This window comes from Colobus angolensis, unplaced genomic scaffold (genome assembly GCF_000951035.1).
Source record: "Colobus angolensis palliatus isolate OR3802 unplaced genomic scaffold, Cang.pa_1.0 Scaffold112, whole genome shotgun sequence".
Lineage (NCBI taxonomy): Eukaryota > Metazoa > Chordata > Mammalia > Primates > Cercopithecidae > Colobus > Colobus angolensis.
The window spans coordinates 4,255,460-4,276,008 of NW_012112253.1; the positions used below are offsets into that span (position 1 = coordinate 4,255,460).

At 35.6% G+C, this 20,549-nt stretch overlaps 1 long non-coding RNA gene across 1 annotated transcript; it reads left to right on the plus strand.

The window, feature by feature from the left end:
* Nucleotides 1–12,288: 12,288 nt before the first annotated feature.
* LOC105523083 lies at nt 12,289–19,763 on the plus strand. The gene is made up of 4 exons (XR_001003537.1): nt 12,289–12,929; nt 13,888–14,087; nt 18,542–18,725; nt 19,395–19,763. It is a non-coding gene; the product is annotated as an uncharacterized LOC105523083 (long non-coding RNA).
* Nucleotides 19,764–20,549: the final 786 nt, after the last annotated feature.

A 20,549-nucleotide genomic window follows, 5' to 3' on the forward strand; every position in this document is an offset into this window, starting at 1 on the left:
TTTTTTTCACTACTACTGGTACTTGTTTCCTCACATATATTCTTTTTACTTTTTTAATGACAATCATAATATCCCCTGTAGCTCCTATTTTAAGATTTTTTTAAATATTTGCTCTATTACCTTTATTATCCTGGGTATAAGTTATTCTTAATTTTGGATTTTCTATTTCTCTTTCGTGAAAATCACCTCTCTCAAATGTTTGGTAAATCTTGATTCTATACTCAGCTTCTGTGATTTACTTCTGCATATTTCCTAGTCTATGGCAAATACTCATTCTGGGGAAACCATAGCTTATAGCTAAGGCTGGTCAACTGTCTTCTCTGGGTGATGACTCATGGCTTTATTTTCATTGTGACTGCTTATTTTTTTTCAAATTTGTGTAATATTAGTGTGTTTTCATATCCGGTTTATTATTGTAAATTTCATATATCTAGTTTATATCTTCTTACTAATGTTATGAATCAACTCTTAGTAAATTAAAACCTTAAAGAGCTGGACATACTCTTGGCAGGAGGTGGTCTCATCATTGGTTGATAGCTTCCAGCATTTGTTTAGGTACTTCTGGAATTTTGGTGGTCTTTATCTTATGATGTCAGGATGGATGCCTCAGTCTAGTCTTCCCTTCTGCCCACCAGTGCCTCTATAGGAAACAACAGAGTAAGGACATAGCAGGACCCTTCTTCCCATAAACTTCTTCTCAGACTTCCACTCACAGGTCACTGGCCAGAATATATGGACATACGGATTCCTAACTTCAAGAGAAACAAAAAAATGAGCATCATCGGCTAAAAGAGAATGGGGTTATACTGACTGGCTGGGGACAAGCATGCTTCAGCCACTAGGTCTGGGCAAATTGGACACTTCCGAAGTGCATCATGAGAATGTTCTTAAGAAAAAGATAGGGTATGTGGATTCTGGATAAGCAAAGTATCTGCCACCCTGAAACCCTTATCTAGTTTCCTAAAATCCTAGATTAGAAAATTCAAATGACTTCACTTGTATGATTATTGTCTCAGCTATATGCTTCAGAAGAAAATTAAAGTATGTTCATAACATTCATTTTAAATCTATCAGCATGACTGTACATTTCTTAACTTCATCTAATATTCATTTTTATTTGGCAGAGGAAAAGGGAAAAAAAAGTCTTTGATTACATGGAGAATGATTGTCATAATAAGCGTTCTATAAATGGAGAAATTCTACTCTACCCTTAAGCCTGTCTCCCTTTCTGAAAACAATGGAGAAAAAACAACAACATTTATTTCTAAACATTGGAATATACAATGTTGATAAGGGTGTGCTGAAACAGATACACTCACAAATTGATGGTGTTGATGCTATTATAAAAAGTTTTTAAGAAATCAGCTTGGAATTATAAAGTAAAAGCTTCGATTGATGTATTTTGATTCAATAATGTCCTTATTAGGACTTTATGATTAGAAAATTTGAAATCCAGACAAAGTCTTATGCATAAAGATAAAAATTATAAAAATGAGGCATCTACAAATTGGAATAATATAAAGTTTTAAAATTATACTTACAGAAAATTTTAAAGACATAGGTTGTTTTCATAACTAGTAAGTGAAAAATCCAGACACAAAATTATTTATAAAGTATCACCTCATTATGTAAAAGATAATTTGGAGAGACTAAATCCACAATTCTACATCATTTCTCTCTAGTAATTTCTGTTGGTTTACCTGCATTTTTCTGCTGGTTCTAACATTTCTACCTTAAAGAGAGATGGCTTTGACAAACTGTAAAAGCCAAATACTAATAGCAACCCCAATATCTGTGGCTCTCCCTTGTGAACCATATTACATACTGTAAAATCCTCCCACATTTATTTGGTTCTCCCAACACTGTGAGTATGAAGAGGCAAGCATACTTTCTCCATATACAGTTAAAGAATGTGAGGTTCTTGAGTTAATTTTTGTATATAGTGTAAGGAAGGAACCCGGTTTCAGCTTTCTACATATGGCTGGCCAGTTATCCCAGCACCATTTATTAAATAGGGAATTATTTCCCCATTGCTTGTTTTTGTCAGGTTTGTCAAAGATCAGATGGTTGTAGATGTGTGGTGTTATTTCTGAGGCCTCTGTTCTGTTCCATTGGTCTATATATCTGTTTTGGTACCAGTACCATGCTATTTTGGTTACTGTAGCCTTGTAGTATAGTTTGAAGTAAGGTAGTGTGATGCCTCTAGTTTTGTTCTTTTTGCTTAGGATTGTCTTGGCTATGTGGGCTCTTTTTCGATTCCTTATGAACTTTAAAGTAGTTTTTTCCAATTCTGTGAAGAAAGTCAGTGGTATGGGCAAATGGGCAGTTGGTGGGCAAAGACTTCATGACTAAAACACCAAAAGCAATGGCAACAAAAGCCAAAACAGACAAATGGGATCTAATTAAACTAAAGAGCTTCTGCACAGCAAAATAAACTGCCATCAGAGTGAACAGCCAACCTACAGAATGGGAGAAAATTTTTGCAACCTACTCATCTGACAAAGGGCTAATATCGAGAATCTACAAAGAACTTAAACAAATTTACAAGAAAAAAACAACCCCATCAGAAAGTGGGCAAAGGATATGAACAGACACTTCTCAAAAGATGACATTTATGCAGTCAACATACAGATGAAAAAATGCTCATCATCACTGGTCATTAGAGAAAAGCAAATCAAAACCGCAGTGAGATATCGTCTCATGCCAGTTAGAATGGAAATCATTAAAAAGTCAGAAAACAACAGATGCTGGCGGGGATGTGGAGAAATAGGAATGCGTTTACACTGTTGGTGAGAGTGTAAATTAGTTCAACCATTGTGGAAGACAGTGTGGCAATTCCTCAAGGATATAGAACTAGAAATACCATTTGACTCCGCGATCCTATTACTGGGTATATACGCAAAGGATTATAAATCATGCTACTATAAAGACACATGCACATGTATGTTTATTGTGGCACTATTCACAATAGCAGACTTGGAGCCAACCCAAATGTCCATCAATGATAGACTGGATTAAGAAAATGTGGCACATATACACCCTGGAATACTATGCAGCCATAAAAAAGGATGAGTTCATGTCATCGACATGGGGTGGGGAATATCACACACTGGGGCCTGTCCAGGGGTGCTGGGGTGCTGGGGGAGGGATAGCATTAGGAGAAATACCTAATGTAAATGAAGAGTTGATGGGTGCAGCAAACCAACATGGTGCGTGTATACCTATGTAACAAACCTGCACGTTGTGCACATGTACCCTAGAACTTAAAGTGTAAAAAAGGAATAAAAAAAAAATGTGAGATTCAATTGTTCTAGTCATGGTGAGTGACTTCCCCAAGGTCATCTAGCTTGTAAGTGGTGGGACCTCAATGCTTGATTCTTGGTTTGTAGTACAATGTTTATTCCACTCATCAAGATGTTTCTTTCCTTTGTATGCAGTGCCTACTTTCTATCTTGAAGAACTCATTGTAGATTACTTGGATTTGGTAAATCATCTGAATTCCACTTCTGGGCTCTGAGTAAACACTCCTAAATAATTCCAGGAGCCCTTCCAGTAACAGCTGAGAAAGATGAGATTTTCTATGACAAAATAGCACAGATAATATGGCATGGGTCCACAGTACCAGGTTTACAATCAATACAGAGGAACACTCGGGTCGGTGCCCACCCTGAAACCCATTGTGAACTCATTTGGCAGTTTGGAGAAAAGTAAACTATAGCAGGTCAGAAACACTTTCTTTCTGTCACCATGACCTAAACATCTGTGTGCTCTATTCTCTCTAAATTGGGCAAAAATTCTCTTCATCTGGCATTCTGGGATGGCATGAGAATTAATCATACTTTTTACTTAAAATTTCTTCTTCAAAACAAAAACACCTGTGCATGCAATTAAATATAAGGTTATGAAAGCAATTGTTTCCGCTTAGTCTTTATGATTTAATGACTACCGTATTAGCACATGTCCTCTGGGACTACTAGCCCTGCGTAATACATTAATTCAAGAAAATAAAACTATAATAACTATTGTTATATGGCCATGAATTATAGAAAATGCCCCACAGAATCATGATTAAAAAAATCTCTTGCTATATTTCATAAAACAAGGAAAAGATAGAAATACAAATAACCAGCAATCATTCTGAATTTAGTTAATTTTCACTACTTTAACTTGAAAATATTTTTAAAAATAAGTGTCTCATCCCCACTTCTTTTGAGTCACTGAGAAGGTTAGTCTGTCTTTCACAGCAGGACTGTTAGTAAAAATTCTCAGTGATCTGGCACTTTCAGCATATTTTTCAATTCCAAAACTAATGTAAATTTCATATATCTACCAACTTTCTCGTGTCCTTGCCCAGATGCCCACATGGAATCCCCCTAAGCACCCTTCATGCACCAACATAAACATTGATTTCTCCCTGGAAATTTCCCTGATCTTCCCTTGATCATACGACCTAGTACTTAACAAACAGCTCATGTAGTGCAATTATCTCATAGTATTATAGTTAATTGCACACACAACTGGTTTTCCTACTGATCTTGAATTCTTTGGTAGCATGGACACTATTTGGGAGCCCTTATTGCTATGAAAGTTAAAAGAAATTAAAAATTATTATTGAATAAAAATGAATTCAAAGACCCAGTATCTCATACTCTGGTGGGCTCCTCAAAGGGTTTTCTCTCATGAAACATGAGAATATATTAAATAAAAAGATTTCAAAATATAGACATGAATGTGATCAGAGTTTTTTTCTATATTCAAAGGACACAAAATGGAAATTGATTCAGATTGTTCCAAGTTATGAACCTCTTTATATTTTAAGAGCAAGCAATGTAATTTTTGTTCTTCAAAAAGTCTGAAGACAATTTAGTCTTTATGAGCTAGTGACTACTTCAGAAAACCTCAATAATGCATAATGTACACATGGTTTCATCTGCCTACCGAGAGGATTATGACCTAATAGTGGTTCTTAGTGTTAGTTGCAGATTGGAATCACCTGGGAGCTGTATAAATCACTGATGTCTGGGTCCCACCCAATTGGTCAGAGGTGTAATAGACATAGATGGTTGTGGCTAATAGCTCCCCAGGTGAGACCAATGTGCAGTGGAAGTTGAAAACTCTTGCCTTATAGCAAAATAGCATCCAAATGTCATACGAACCACACCTGGACCCAAAATGGACCCTGCTGATAAATTAGCTTATCACATCTTGTGAATACCTACATCTTCTCAAACATTATGGAATTGAAACTGAGAAGTATATCATTTGCCTCCCAATAAAAATCCCCAACATAAGATAAAACCTTCTCTTACTCCAAGTGTTGAATCACTGGAATAGCAACAGATCCAGAGCACAGAGATAGAGCTGCAGCATGGGAATACCCATGCACATATTACAGACTTAGGACAGGCTGTGATTGATTACCCTGTTACATCAGTCTTGGGGGTAGTACTTTCTGCATTCATATGGGTGGACTGTAGACAATTGCCTGGAAACTCCAAAATTCATAATTTTCCATCTAGGAGTTGAAAAAGGAATTCATTTGAGAAATAGGTTCCTCTCTGGCAAGGGCCAAAATATCCAATAGATACTGCAATGAGAAAGCAGGGATATATCCAATGACAATTTTAAGTAGCAGTGCATGATTTCTATTATGCTGTGGTATGCATTTGTTTCATTACACATCCCCACACCCACACCCCACACATATACCAATAAATCACAATTAAGCAACTTTGGTAACAAAGAATTTGAGTCAGAACACAATGAACTTTCCCCACAAAATCCAGATATGTGTTTTGCTTCTATTTGCAACAAGCTGTGATTCCCATGTGAAAGGTATCAGTGTATTTCCTCTTCCTGTCAATCATGCCAGGAAAACTTCTGGTATGTTGGGTTATGACCTTTCATCCTGGACATGAGCCAAAAGCCACCAGTAATTTGACTGGTGTAATTATTTAGGCTGTTTCTAATAAGCCTAAAAATGTGATGTTAACATTTTTCACATGTTTGTAGGCTTCTGGCTTTCATGCTATCCTCAGCATGCCATTATAAGCTTTTGTTTGGTTATATTGGAAGAAAATATAATTTTTCAGTAGCTGAATTTTGATCATTGTTTACTGCTAGAAAATACCTTGCCTACAGGGCCATGAGATATTATTTCTTTAAAATTTTGGCATTTTTCTCATGTTAGGCCAAACTTTTAACAATAATCAAAATCCATGCAGCATAAACTTACTGAGCATGTACTATGTGCTAGACGTTGTACTAGGTTCTGTGAATGAAAAGATAAATAAGACCAAGCTTAGATCCTTAAGTAGATGAACTGGTAAAAATTAAATTAATATTTAATGCAATTAGCAGAGACACAGAGTTTAAGTTCCAGCTGTATAGATTGTATGTCACTTTTAAATATATTATTTTACAGACTGGGAAACTGAGGCACAAGTTCACACAGCTGGTATGCAGCAGAACTGAGAACTAGACTTAGGGATTTTGGCTACACACACTGTGTAGAAACCATTGTGTCATCATGGTTCTGGAGTCTAAGTTGATTCGTTGCTTGGTTTAAACAAAGAATAATGTTAAATACCATCTTGAGTAAGGGGAAATATGTATGTTATATATAACATATACATAATATTAATATTTAGACACTTTACATATTTACTTATATTTTATATATTTATTAATACATACTTTATAATATATATTTGTGTATACACATCAATATTTATAATTTTAAAAATATAATTCAGTAGCATGGAAAGAATCATATGACTTTAACCTGAGCCAATGAGTCCCTCTTGTCTCTTTAGAGAAGCTTATCTTCAGGGTCAAATTTCACATACTGAAGATCCTGGAAGACTTTGTGCTTCTCAATGCATTTTGTAGAGCCAGGTCTCCATCATAAACATACTCTAGAATGGGTCATCCTGCCTGACTTGGAGACATGGGTAGTCTGATAGTCGCACAGGTAAATATCTTTAGCCAGTAATAAGCAGCACAAAACAAGGTCAATCATTAGGAGAAACCATTCTCTGCAGTTGAAGGCATTGGACTTGATTAGTTTGAAAAATATTTATTGAGTGGAAACTGAAAAAGATGCCAACTGGGGTGTACAAATAAGCAAGGCTTACTGTTTTGTTTTGTTTTTTTATCTGCCTCCTTAGTAGAGGTACAAATGGAGGAACAGGTAATGCAGGTAAAGTTGGATGTGCTATGCAAAGGGAAGCTCAGGGGCCAAGTAAAGACTCTAGCAGGGAAATTATGCTAACAGTTAATGTTCCCCTTCAGTTAAGAAAATATGGCTATCCGATTGCAACACAACTTTGAAAAAGGCTGCCACAATTACCATTCTCTTTATGTCTTTTTATGAAATCCTTTAAAAGAAAAGAAATGACTAATTAAGACATGTAGATAGTTTAAACACTTGTGCTATTCTCTGGCTCATCCACTATCTAGCCATGTTATTTTGAGCATGTAAGTTACTTACCTGTGACTCAATTTTCCCTTCTCTGAAATGGAATTAATGATTGTTGTCTAACTTGTAGAGATACTATGGGATAAAACAGGAAAAAAAAGCTTTTATTTATAGATCATAGCAATCATTGAAAGCTCAGTAATTTAGATTTATTATTGTATTCTTAATATGATCACATAGAAATGTGGTTTTTGAGGACACAAATACAAAAGCAGAACCAATGCAAGCTATTGGCTTTCTCTATGGACAGGCCAAAAGAAGCTAAGGGATATCTGTGAGATGATCTCAAAGCTACAAGCAAAAAAAGGGGGCTTATGCACAAAATTCACTGTCTTATAAGGTGGCCCGTCTAATCATCCTTGGCGCCTACCCTGTGCCCCACCACCTTTACTTATTTCCTCTATTGAAATCTCATAGGTGCAATTTTTGTGAGAATGGGTCATTAAAAACAACAACAACAAAAAGAGTCTAAGTTCCAAAAGAGACTTTGGGCCTGAAACAAAAATATAAATTAGCAGAAGGCTCAGAATGTTGTCCCCAGCAACTAATGCAAGGACTGAAAATGCACTTGCCTTAATATTTCAAGTTATGCTTAAAGAAGGTACCAGACACAATTAAGTTTCCTTGCCTCTTGAGTTTGAATATTTCAAATTTATCTGCAAAAGTGAGTGAGATGACCTAATTGTACCCCTGCTTTTCACTTGAATTTATCTTTTTGAGTGACAGGAGGTTGCTTCTTAGGCAGATGCCTTCCGTTTAATAATTCAGTAATTAGATGCAATGCTGTCAGCTGTGAAATTTCTAACAGCTTTTCAATGACAACATATTGGAGGAGTTTGTGGTCCTCCAAGGTCTTTCTCAGTTGTCTTTAACAGGAAAGACAGAGATACAAGAAAGCATTCTCACTCAGGTGTGTGCAAATCCAGGTGTGGAGGTGGCTGAACATTTACATCCAAATACCCTCATTTCCTCACTTTCAGATCACATTAGCCGTAAAGGGTCAGGTGTGGCCTGAGAAAGTGGAAAAGAGTAAAAATAAAATATCTCATCATCTGTGCACTCTGATTTTGCAGAGAAGTTAGCCTATGGTTCATTCAATGAGCATCACCTTGCTGAAGAAAAGGGAAAGATATTTTAGAACGCCATTGTGTAAATTCTGCCTACACAAAGGTATGTGCTTTGTTTTGAATCTCAAAAATTATTTTTGCAAGTAATCTAATTTTTTTTCAAGAAGAAACCTACCAAAGAAACAAAAAAAGGTGAAAGGTGCTAACGGCAGCATACTCATTAGCAAATACAACCCAGCCATTTTGCATTAGCAGACTTAGTCACATTATTTTTTATGCCTTTGTTCATTGGCAAGGACTTCCAGTAGCTTAATAATTCACTCTCAGACCTGCTTTATCAAGAGGACACTGTGTTTTAGAAAGTATAAAAGATCATTTAGAGCAGTAACAAATTACTGCTTTTAATAAAATGCTTTTTTCACTCAATAGGATACTGTAAAAAGATAGTCTACAGAGAAGTAGTCTATAGAAAAGGAACATTTTTAGCTTTGAGAAAATAATACTGGGAAAATGATAATGTAGTCATGAATCATAGCACAAAAGAGGATAAAGAGGCTCATTCTCTGACATCTCTCTCTGTGGCTGCCCCATCAACCTGTCGAATCATTCCTTTAGAGTCTCCTTTTACAAGCTCCTCTTTCTCCAAGCTCAATCCTTAGAGCTGCATTCTACAAAGACCAGTTTCTTTGCCATTTGCTCTTTACACACCATTCCCAGGTGTGGCCCAATTCATTGGTTTCCAAAACTGGACACACATCAGATTTCCTCAGGGGGCTTTCTAACCACGCAGGTTCTTGGCCACCTTACCTGACATGCTGAATATGAACCACGAGGGGGTGGGCCAAGGAATCTGTGATTTTACAAATTTTTCCAGGTGATAAAAGATCTGGGAATCTAAGCTGAAATTCACTACATCACTGAAGCTGCTAGTAGCTATTAAGATCTGAGTTTAGCTCTCCTTTCCCTTTTAGCATTGGGCATGGCTATATAACTGCCTGATAAATGTCTGTGTCTGTAGGTCACTCCTATTCTTCACATGCAATGTGCCCGAATTGGCTTTTCCCATAGTAGTCATTTGGGTGACCCTGTATCTACCCATGCAACTAATACCTTCAACTCTTGTCTCTCCCTCATCCTCTCTATAGAGTTATCAAGCCCTAAGACATGCCCTTTTTACTCCATTTTACTCTCCCTGTCCTAGTTTAGGATTTTCTTACTTAAATTTTCCTGTACGAGACTGGCAATGACCATGTCAAGAACTGCTGATGGGTGGGTTGTGAGGAGACAGTGAAGACAGGGAGCCAAGAGAGGCTCTAAGAATTTTGCCTTAAGCAACTGGGGATACTGGCACCCTTTATGGATATGACTAAACCTGGGACAGAAAAGTGTACTACAGAAGAATAAAAATTCAAATACTGGACATATTAACTTTGAGATGCCTATGACATATCCCAGTTGAGATGTCGTAGGCAATTTTGTATATGTACATATACATATACACATACGACTTCGGATCTCTTGGGAGGTGCCTAGGAGATATAAATTTGGGCGCCCCCTCCAAACAGATGACATTTAAAGCAGTGAGAAGGGAAGAGACTATCAGAAGAAGTGAAGAGAGGGATGGCCAAACTTTTGAGAATGGCAAGCACTTTTCCAGGCTTTTACTGCCCACCCTAATCCATCACCTATGTTCCAGCCACATCAAATCATTCTTTAAGCCCCAGATAAATACAGGCAGTGGGGAGCCAGATATACTATCCCAGACTGATCCTTCCTGTGTCTGCCCATTGCAACTTCTACTCTACTGCAAAGAGCCCTAAGTCCCACATAGAAGGTGAATTACCTTGTCACCATATCTGGACATGGGATTATTCTTCTTTGAAAGGACTCAAAAAAAATCTTAGCCTTAGACTTGTGCATCTAGATTACTCCAAGTTCCTCCCACCTCCAGCAAGCTTTCCCATTCTGTTTGTTGCGACGTTCCTTGGGTTTCAATGGCTTACAGTAAACCTCTGTAGTCAGTCCCCAGAACTTCTCTAGGGATATGTTGAAGGATGTTCTTTGGAATTTAGAAATCGTTTATTAATTCAACAAAGCTAGGCTTTTAATATCATGAACTTAAAAAAAATGTTAATTTGAAATTCTAGCTGAGCAATGACTTCTTTGTCCTAGATGGCATTTGACATCTTCCCGAAACAATTAATGCCATTGATCCAGTGAGTGAGAAACATCAGTGCAAAATGACTGACAATGAAGGAAAAATACATTGTTTTCAATATCACCCCCCATCTACTTTCTCCCTCTTCCAGACCTTTGCACCTTTGAAAAGCATATTTGTTTTCATGAAAGTGCTCTCCACTCCTCTTCCCAGGAAGTGCATTGTTGGTTTTCTGTGTGGAGCTGCCCCTGTGAAGGAAGCCTTGCTCACCCTCTGAGATATTGTTGAGCCCCACCTAGGTTGAGCAGAGCAGATACCCGTCTTTAATGCGGGGCAGAAATAAATTACCTGAAATGAACAATGGGTGTTTGTCACGCAGAGGCAGCAAAAGTAGTGTGGCCAGAGAAATCCCTCCCACTAGGATTGCAGGCGTACTTACCTTGGAACCCATTGTGTGTGAGTTTGTATTTGTTCACATAGCCTTTACCCATAAGAATTTAAGTCATCAGATCTATTCCTGTTGGCTATAACCAGAAAAGGGAAGTGAGAATTGAGAATAAAAAGTCGGGGATCAGGGTTGGGCAGAAGCAGAGAAGTAAATGGCTGAGGTGAAGCCAGATATTTTTGTTTTTGGTTTTTTCAAAGAAGTCTTAGGCAAAATGACACTGAGGGGGTGAAATTTAAATTTCAAAGCCATTGTCTCTTAAGAAGGGAGCTGACACACACATGTTTATAATGGGCCAAAACAAAGTGCTTTGTCATAAGGTTATCATGAGTAAAATTGAGACCACGTAACCTTGCATGAGTTGGTTAAATACTCAAGCTAGTTTTTGATTCTGAGACCACAGTCTCACACACACACACACACGCACACACACACTAAACAGGCCCAAAGTGGGGAAAACGAAACTCAGAAAACCTGTTGTACATACTTACATACTATGGGACAAACAAAATTTATAAGTATTAAAACTACTAAATGAAAGTTTAGATCCTGAAACTATTTCAAGAAATTAATGATGATAAAATCATATTATTTGTTCTACATGTATTTATTCAAACAGAATTATAAAATCTAATAGGCAGTATGTGTAGACTGGTCAGATATTTTGTTTTAGTTATAGTTTTTCTGTATTCATAAATCTATATAGTCAGTCTCAGAGCTATGGCCTGTGCAAAAGACAAAGTTTAACAGAACAACCTAATTAAAAAGAAACTCCTTATTTTACTCACAGGGGATCAGAATATGAAGCACTTGGAAACATTAAAAAAAAAATCTCATTTTCCTGGCTGTTCATGTTTCTTTCTTCCTGGCTATTCATGTTTCTTTGATCCCAGAGTTACTCTAGCACATCTTTTCTCAAGTCGTTCCTTACCAAATTCTCTCCTTAACTCCCCACCTTCTTCCTCTCCACATGATACCTCTTTCTCTCTATTCTTCCCCTTGAAACTGTCATTACTTTATGGCTTGTAGTGCTAGGTCATTTCCTTGACATTCTTCAGTCCCTTTCTTTGACTTTCTTGGTCTCTAAGTTCTGCATCATAAACATTCAAAGAACAGAAACTTGACAATAACGTTCTGTACTTACCAACCTGAACATATCCTTAATCAGACCACAATGCTTGGAGCACAATGGGCCCTTAAAAATGGGGACAAGAGGGAAGAAGAAAGGAAGGCTGGAGCAAGCAAAAAGGAGAGCTAGGTTTCTTTGTTAAGTTTTAAAAGTATCATTGTACAGAAGTTTTACAAAGGAAATTTTAAATACCACAGATTTCTGCCTTTTGAGTTATTATATGCAGTAACATAACATTAACAGGGCAGCAATGTTTTTACGTTTATCATGTGGTTAAGTAAATTGTTAAACACAGTTGATTACCAAAAACAGGGAATATGGCAGAAGATCAAAGAAATGCCAGAAATTTTTATTTTATGTGGGGACATTCGGAATTTAGTTGAGCTTGACAGAGTCCTGCTGGCTAACACCAAGGAGAGACTATTGCTGTCCCCATGCAAGTGGCTGGAATAATGGAAGTGAAGAAGGAAATCACCACATGGTGGACACTTTGAAGTTGGTTACAGATGGGAAGTTAGAACAAACTTCAATGGGTGAGGGGTCATGAGGATACCAGGAGAAGGTAACGTAAGACTGAATGAACAAAGAGAATTTGTGGTCACATGAAAATAAGGAGCAAAAATTCAGGAACAGTCTGAGATAACAAGAAGGTTGGTCCCCCAGGGCTCAGTCTTATGTCTCCAGTGCCATTTGACTTATTGTTTTTTGAAACCGAGTCTCACTCCATCACCCAGACTGAAGTGCAGTGGTGTGATCTCAGCTCACTGCAACCTCCAACCCCAGGTTCAAGAGATTCTTCTGCCTCAGCTTCCCGAGTAGCTGGGACTACAGGCATGTGTCAACATGTCCGGCTACGTTTTATATTTTTAGCAGAGATGGGGTTTCCCCATATTGGCCAGGCTGGTCTCAAACCCCTGACCTTGTGATCTGCCCGCCTCGGCCTCCCAAAGCCATTTGACTTTTATTCCAGGAATAAACATATGTTTACACATCATAATAAATAAATAAGTTATTTATTTCACATATGTTTATACCTGAAATAAAAGTCAAATACATTTCCTGAAAAGAACAGCGGGTCCTTGTCACCCAGAAGAGGTAGAAGTGGTATGCAAGAGAAATTCCTATTGCCTGGGTTAATTAATTGTTGCATTATTTCTAATGCAACAAATGAAGTACTTCTTCCTTCTGTAAATATTCAGATAGACTTTATATTGCCTATTAGCTCTTCATTTCCAGAATTTCTTAGATTAGAGTAAGAGTGCTGATGGGTATTACAATCTTGCAAATCAAGTTGAAGATCATGGGCACTGTGGAGTTCACATGTAAATGAGAGTCGCTTAACATGCATCAGTGACAGTGAAACATAGAGGGGTTGCCTAGATTTGAAAATATTTCTGCAATTATACACTGTTTTGTCATGAGTGCTTACTAAACATCTGCATACATTTGTGTGTGTCCTTTTATGACCACCTCAATGACTTCTTTCGTACTTGTTATTTGCTGTCATCACTCTTTGCCAAGTGTATGTATGACATGTTAGCCATTACTGAGTTGACAGACACTGCCAAATCTCTACATAAATGCAGTCTCCAACATTTTCCTATATAGCTTTATTTTCAATATATGGGTCCCATCCCATTGTAACACTAATTGAGAACTTCTCGTCTGGAGGAAAGCAGAGAATGAATGACATGCAATATTGGACCCTAAACAGAACCAATGACAAAACTGTGAGCTCACAACCACACACTTCTGGAGAACCTTGCTACCAGAGAAGTGTTACTTCCAAGCTGTAAAATCACTCAGCAGTAAGTCAGGTAACCCAGACTTGATCTCCTCTCTTCACTTCATTCCTTTGCTCACACTGTTCCCTGGGATTGAAACGTTCTTTCATGCTCTGTTTACCGCATTAACTCCTGCTTATTCCTATAAAATTCACATAAAATTCTTGTGTGTGTTCTTCCTTGTGTCAATAACCTCATACTGAATACTTGATTCTTCCAATGTGTAGTAGCTAGTCCCTCTGTCACTCCAAAAAAGTACATGTCTTCTTCCCAAAACTCGTGAATGTGTTACGTTACATGGCTATGAGAATTCAGGTAGCAGATGGAAGCACGGTTGCTAATCAGCTGATGTTAAAATGAGAAGATCATCCTGGATTTTCTGGGTGAGTCTAATTTAATAAGAGCGTCCTTAAGTGGTGAAAGGAGAGGCAGAGGAGTTAGAACCAGAGAAATTCATCATAAGAAAGATTTTCCCAGAACTGCTAGATTTGAAGATGGAGGAAGGGGCCACAGGGAAGGAATGTAGGCAGGCTTTAGAATCTGGAAAAGGCAAGGTAACAGATTAGGTTTAGAGTCTCCAGAAAGGAATGCAGACCTCTATCACCTTGGTTTTAACCTGTGAGACAGGTTTGACCTCTGACATCCAGAACTCTAAGATGATAAATTTGTGTTGTTTTAAGCCACTAAATCTGTGGTAATTTGTTACAGCAGCAGAGGGAAACTAATACACCATCTATGGATAAAGACCATTCCAAAGAGTTTGCTTGTATGTTTCTTCCACTGGGCTGGGAGCTTCCTAAGGTCAGAAACTAGGTATCATTCAGTCCTACACCCCTAAAAACCTATTGCAATTTGTAATTAATTCCTGAGTAAGAAGAGACATAGACAAGAGAGAGAAAAGTCAAAATTCTAACTATATGTTTAAATCTGTGATCCACAAATACTCTCCTTACAGGCTAAACTACCTGAGAGTATCATCTGTGGCTTGTGTGGTTGTCAAAAGGGTGAACAGCAATCTTCTCAATAGTGGTTTGCCTCCTCTGTTCCTCATGAGCCCAAATGATTTACCTTCTAAAAATCATCAAGAAGATAAGACTCAAACCAGCTTCATAGCTAGAAGGAGTTGAGAAATTATAATTATGGGATATGACCAAAGCCATACTCTAGGATAAAGCATAGCAACAAATGCTTTTATTCTTCAAAAAGAAAAATAACATCAAATATTACAAAAATATTAAGGAGAAAAACAAAAAAGAGGACGGCAGTAAAGAAAAAGAAAATATAATCAAAACCAAATATAAATATATAAGTCACTGATCAATCAATAAAAGAGTTTTTAACCTATAAAGCCAATCAAAGAGACAAGGCTTAAAGCATAGACAAGCAAAATTAATTGAGAGAAAGGCTGTAATACTGAGTCTTTGGGGAATCAAAAAGCTGAGTAAAGAAGGGATTAAGAAGGTATTGAACAATTGGAAAAGATCAATAGACATAAAACAAATTTAAAATATATTTTCAAATTTTATAAAATATAGGTCCTAGAACCATGAATTATTTTAGACTTTCATGGAATATATAATTTTCATATCATTTAAGTTGTCTATATCAAATATGGAGAAATTCAAAATCTGTTTCCTGAAGCTGGCACAATCTTGTTCTGAAAACCTGAGAGGATGACATGAAAAGAGAACTATGAATTATTATATCTTTTAAGAGTAAACTACAAAAATTCTAAGAAAAATACTAATTCTCCTACAATTACCACTATCATTGTTACATTATTTATTGTGTTCTTGTTATCTGACAAACAATGGGTTAAGAATGCTTTATCTCAGATAATCTTCACATCCACCTGTTAGTAGATATCATTATTATTCCTATTTTACAGAAGACAGCTAAATGTTAGCAATATTAAATAAATGATTCAAGGTTACAAACTAACAAGGAAAGAGCAAGATGTTAATATAGATTTTTAAAACACCAAAGCTATTCAATAATAATAATATTTTAAAATAATCATCCTTGAAAATAAACAGTGGTGATCCCAGGAATATTTAAGAGGCTTCATATGGGTAAACACATACATACCTAAAGACCAAACAAAAGCTATGGGAACCTCAACAGAAGCCAAAATTCATAGACTTTATCATCAACTTATAGTAACAAATAAGTAAAACAAGAGAAAGCAAAAAGATAACACAGATAAATGAAACTCCTATTCAAAACCTACTACTTTAAGAAAAACATAACCTTCTTAACATAAAAGCATAGAAATATCAGCCAATGTAACATGCTAAATGGATGAAATTTTTAAAAATTTCCATCAGTCGGAAACATAACTATAATACATACTATGTGTTAATTATTGAATGTTTCATAACTTCTAGTCAATATGCTAATATATTAAGTAGAAATGTTTGTAAGTTATAGCAGAAAGAGACAAAAAACACCCTCATGATTTGAAAATAATTTGATAATGTACCTAACGATTCTTTGGAAGTCAACTGAAACACTAAGAGCTAACAGTATTTTGTAAAGCAACAGGATAATTGGTAAGTACAGAAAAATCAATATCTTTTGTATAAGTTATCAATACAAATCCAAAGAATTAGAAAAATAATGTAAGATTCCACAGGAGTCTGAAACACATAAGATACTTAGAGCTAACCTAAGTTGAAATACATGTAAAGATGATTAAGTCATAGAACCTTACAAAGAGAGACAAAAGAAGCTTTAATAAATGATACATATGTATGTAAATATACATGCATATATATGTATATAAATACACATGCATATACATATATACTAATGTTCCTGTATTCCGTTGTTCCTGGAAAGGGAATAATAATTGGAAAAGATAGAAATTATTTCAAATTGGTTTCTAAGTTTAATTAAATTTCTGATAGAGTGTTCTAAAACTTGTAAAATCATTTTAATCTAGAAGAATAAATAGATGAACATAAGTAAGACATTTGAAAAAGTACAGTAATAGAAGCATACTTACTTTACAATATATTAAAATATAAAACCACAATAATTAAAATGAGAACTTATCAGGGAATATATATTTTGAATTTTTTAAAAAAGGGTTTATGATTCTAAAGTAGAGGTATTTCTGTCTGCTTGTGTGTGTATGTGTCTGTGTGTTTCAACCTGCATATAATAGTGAAAGCATTTCAAATACATGGAAAAGTGACCTATTGTTCTAAACATCTTAGAAACATCAAATATCATTTCCAAAGCAAGTTAAATATTTGTATTGCTGTGATACATGGAGTAATTCTTCCACTAACCTGAGAGTTAAGAGAAATTGTGTTATTTAGTCTCAGGGTAGAGAAGTAATTGCTAATCTAAAACAAGTGGAAGAAGTATAGATAGATATTAATATATAAAATTTTATGATTTCACATAACCCCAAGAAAAAAATGATACAAATGACAAAATGAGAAACATATTTACAATAAACCAAAAACAGTAATCTCATTTATATTTAGAGAGGTTCTAAAAACCATTGCACAAAATTGTCAACATTCTAACTGAGTAGCCAAAAGATATTACAGAAACTTTGCATATGAAGGTCTGTAAGTATCCAATAAACAATTGTTTAAATGAATATATTTTCAACTGAACAGTAGGCTAAAGAGAAAACAGGTTAAAAAAACAATGCAGTAACTTTTTTATTTCCTAACAAAAGGGCAATGATACATAAAACTATTTGATAATACTTGTCCAGATATGGTTGTCTTAGCTACAGGTGGAAGTGCAAATTATTGAAAATATCTTCAAAGCAATTTTTGAAACTATTGTCAAAAGGTCAAGAGCCAAGAATATACATGCATTTGATTTAGTAACTCTATTTTTATAAATTTACCTTCCTGAAATAAGCAGCATGCTTACAAACTTTATATGCAGGATGTGTATTATACAGTGTTATCCTTATAACAGCAAAAAAGTTAGCAATTTACATGTATAAATGTATTATGGGTTTTATGCAACAAATAAATGAAAGTTTTAAGGAATATTTTCTGACACAGAAATGTTACTCTATATAATTTTAAATTTAAAAAGTAGCATGATCCCAATTTGGCATTTATTATATATATGTAATGAAAAAGCTACAAGGAAGTATGTTATATAATTAATAGTAATTATCTCTGGTTAATAAGAGAAGAACATTTTACTTTTATATTTTCTTTGTTTTTTATAAATTTAATGCAATCTTTTTCATTGAAAAAACACACACATACATTTCTAAACAAAGTACTGAAAACTCTATTACTAATATTAATTGTTGAAATAATGAATCAAAAATTAGAAGTTTAATTTTGGCACATATTTTAGTAAGAATCATTCATATTCTCTATTTCCCTCTCAAGTCCCCAAATAGAATTAAATAGGATAGTAAAGAAATACACCAACTAAAATTTGTACTATCAATTTGTGAGTTCCAGCAGACTTTTCACTCTTATTTCTAGGTCCCTGCAACTGATGCAACCTTTACTCTAAGAGTATAGGAGGACATCATGTTCATAAACAAACCTTGTATCTCAAACATACCTAAAAAGCAGTTTAAAGTCCTTGGAGCAGACGGTACAGCTGAGAAATGTTACACCAGTTGGGTGTCAATCCATAAAACCCATTCTAGAGAAAATCATGGAGGTAAAAATAAAGGAGGAAAAGTATAGGGCAGGATGGTACCTTCACAACACTTTGAGTATAACACCTGAATGGGAAAAATAAAAATAAAAAGACCTTCTTGATAGTTGGAATTATTTGTTCAAAATGTTACTGTGTAAGAAAGAACAAGTCATTTTGAGATCTGAACATTGTGTTCTGTTCTTTTTCAGATGGTGCCCAGTTTAATTCATTTGAGCTCTTAGATGCCGAAAGTATTTGAATTTAGAAGGAATGAAGGAATCAATTCAAAATTTAAAAAACCTCACACCGATCAGAAAATATGGCACATGTTTCTCTCATTTAGTCTAGTACCCTTTTGTTTTCTCATTGCATCTCACATTTCCCAACTGGGCTTGGATTCTTATAATGATAGCATGCATACAGGGAAAACGTAGAAGATCAGTAATTTAGGCAGGAAGTGGAATTTTCAGTTTGCGTTTGCTAGCTTCTCCCTCATTTAAGTAAGTTATTAATGTTTAATGATGATGTAACTATGACTCTGAAGTTCCGAGGTCACAGAGAAATTCTACTGAAGGAAAAGAACTTTGGATTCTTTTTCTTTGTCACTCCCTTGAAGAGTGTTTCAAAGATTAGGGACCTATGTACTTTGCTTCTCTCCAAGTTATAATAAAGATTATTTTGTTTTTGCAGATGTTTAAAGACATGAAGCCAAAGACAAATTTTTCAACCAGAACCCTCCAGAAATGTCACTTCTGTATTTTGCCAAGAGAGATCCAGCATTTTTTTCTACATAAACATCTGCTTGAAACATTTTAAAGGGAGGCATTTTAAATAATGACGTTTATAGCTTCTTGTCTTTAATAAGTCTGAAAAAGAAGAAAAATGAATATGAGATACATTCCTTCCCAAAGGAACTTTTCTTCACTGATATGCATCATATTAGATGATCTAAAAGTGAAAACATTATGTTGGGGGGAAATGGTTAAGAACGTTTCTCTGAACTGTCTGTATCAATCATACCTGAGAAACAGTCATAAATCACAGGTTCCTTTAACTCCAGAAACTCCATCAGTTCATTGTTTCGCCTACTTGTTTGTGGTAATTATACTACGTTTATATTTACATAATAATTGGATTTTCTATTACATTAAACAAAAAACCTCTCAAAAAAGAGAGTCAGGGAACCATAAGTTAGCTATACAACCTGAACAATGCAAACTCATTTGTAGTTAGAATGGAAACTTCATCTCGTACAAACTAACACGGATGTTTGGGGATAATTCTCTGTAGGAAATGCAAGATATATTGCCAGGATCTTTAAGGTTCCATGGAAAAGACACACACAGATTGCCTTTGGTAATAGGTGTTTATTGCAAAGATACACAAAGATGTAATTTAGCAAGAAATGTTATCTCGTAGTTACTTTGGGTTTCACTGTTTTAAAGAATCAAGTGTACTGCAGGCATCATGAAGAAGTGAGAAAATGGTTTGGCACCTTTCAGATTACAAACTAAGCTCAAATGATATGTCTTTTTTCCCCTTTACCCAGCATTTTAACTTCCCCAAACAACTGATTTGATTGACAGCTTTGCCACCATCCAAAACCTATTGTCAAGAATTTCACCCAAGTCAGCTCAGGTGAAATTCTTACACACTAGTCCCTAAGTAAAAGGCGGTTTCTCTTGACACATGAAGCTCAAGCAATTAAAGACCAATTCAATGAAGTACTAGTTTTGGTCCTTTTAGAAATTAGCAATGGCCATCGCTGAGACTATTTTCCTGGAGTTTTTCTGCAGCACGTTCAATAAATTAGATGAAATTGAAAAATTGCTTAAAGCAAGGATT